The following is a 2,391-nucleotide window of genomic DNA, read 5'->3' on the forward strand; positions in this document are numbered from 1 at the left end:
ATTAAAATCTACAACTAATTTTTTTGGTTTTCTTTAAGGTTTATTAAACACACAAGAAGAAAGCATAAAAGGAAATAAACTAGCATGGATGATATAATGAAAAAGTATGAGCACCGACATCTAGCAATGAGTGTGTGTGAACATAAATGTAATGTCGGTGAGAAACACGTACTCCCCCAAGCTTAGGCTTTTGGCCTAAGTTGGTCTATGGCCACGGCTGGCCTGGCTGATATCCATAATAATAGTTGGGGTCGTACTGCGATGAGGAAGAAGAAGGCTCTGATTGCCACTGGCTGGCAATCATCTCCGGATCCCACTGATAGTTAGAATGTCATGAAGGATCAAATTGTGGTTCCGGTTCTGGCTCCTCGGCTGGTGCAGGGTTCCGGTAGGCGTGGATAGCCGTCAACGGAACAAGGTACTTGCCTACAGTTAAATCAAACAAAGTAGGAGCAGGCAAGGTAATAGTCTCAGGATGATGTTTATTAAAGAACAATTGATATTTAAGCTCTCCTGCCCTATTCTTAACAATAAAATCATGTGCCACCATACTTTTATAATCTAAATAAACACAAGGCAGCACTTTTTCTTCCTTCTCAGCATGCCTAATAGGTATGTTAAAATGTGCAGCTAGGCATGTAGCATAGATGCCTCCAAAGATGGGACCCTTAGTACGGTTCATACTTAACCGTCTAGCAATGACGCTGCCCATACTAAAAGTGTTATCACTGCATAAACCTTGGAGCAGAATAATTATATCAGGGATACTAAGGTTTTCACAGTTTCCGCGTCCAATTAAGCAACGACTAGCAAATAATGCAAAGTAACGTAAAACAGGAAAATGTATGCTAGTGATTCGTGCATCGGAAACCTTCCTAGTTTCCCCTACAGTGATAGTATTAATAAATCCCTCCACATCATCATGATGGGGTTCTTCTGTCTTGCCCCCAAAAGGGACCAAACAAATCCGACAGAAATCATAAAGTGACATCTCCTTATGCTCATCATATAAATGAAACTCCACCGTAGGTGGTGAGTTCCTAGAATGAAAATGAAAGTTTTGCACAAAGGTATTTGTGAGTAAGAGATACTGATCGCATTGGTCATGGAGGAAAGCGGTGAGGCCTGCATTATGAGCCAATTCATGAAAATCTTCATAAATCCCGGCTGCTCTCAAGAAATCCTCGGAAGGCCATTCACATGCCCGAACCTCCGCGGTGCGCGGCAAATTATACTTAGGCTTCGGTGCCTTTTCCTTCGAGCTTTGGCTCGATGAGCCCCTCAATAATCTCCTCATCATTTTCTAACAAATTCTAAAAATTTTAGTAACTTCAAAATAAAAGTAAACCAAACTCAATAATATTGATAGCAACTACTCCTACAAGTGTCTAGGGCCTAAATCATGCATCAAAACTACTTTTGACCATATAAATTTGACATGCAAGCTCAAGAACAGGGTCACCTAAGCAGCAAAATTTGCAATGAATAAAGCACTAGAACAAAAACTAATTGGACCAATGGAGGAGTCACATACCAAGGAACAATCTCCCCAAGCAGTTTTGTGAGAGGTGCTTTGAGCAAGGAGATCGAAAATGGCAGCAAAACGAGCTTGGACTCGGGTTTGAGCTGGTTTTTCGTGTTTGGGGGAGGAAGATGAAGTGTGTGGCTGAAAGAATAAGTGGAGGAGGGCCACTGTGGGCCCACGAGGCAAGGGGGCGCACCCTCCACCCTCATGGCAAGGTGGTTGGCCCCCTGGTGTGTTCTTTGTTCCATAAATCCTCAAATATTCTATAAAAAATCATATTTAATTTTCAGGGCATTTGGAGAACTTTTATTTTCGAGGTATTTTTATATTGCATGGATAATCAGATAACAGACAAAAAATTATTTATTTTTACTTTATTTCAACTAAATAACAGAAAGTATAGAGAGGGTACAGAAGGTTGTGCTTCTAGTTTCATCCATCTCATGCTCGTCAAAAGGAATCCACTAATAAGGTTGATCAAGTCTTGTTAACAAACTCATTCCGATTAACATGAAACCGGAGAAATTTCGAATAACACTAGGTTACCTCAATGGGGGTATGCACATCCCCAATAATAAGTATATCATATTTCTTCTTGGCAGTAGGAAGAGGAAATTCAAAACCTCCAAATATAATCGATGGAATTTTTCCGATAGAATTGATACTATGAACTTGAGGTTGTTTCCTCGGAAAATGTACCGTATGCTCATTACCATTAACATGAAAAGTGACATTGCCTTTGTTGCAATCAATAACAGCCCTGCAGTATTAAGAAAAGGTCTTCCAAGAATAATAGACATACTATCGTCCTCGGGAATATCAAGAATAACAAAGTCCGTTAAAATAGTAACGTTTGCAACTACAAC

Source organism: Triticum urartu, chromosome 1 (genome assembly GCF_003073215.2).
Source record: "Triticum urartu cultivar G1812 chromosome 1, Tu2.1, whole genome shotgun sequence".
Classification (NCBI taxonomy): Eukaryota; Viridiplantae; Streptophyta; class Magnoliopsida; order Poales; family Poaceae; genus Triticum; species Triticum urartu.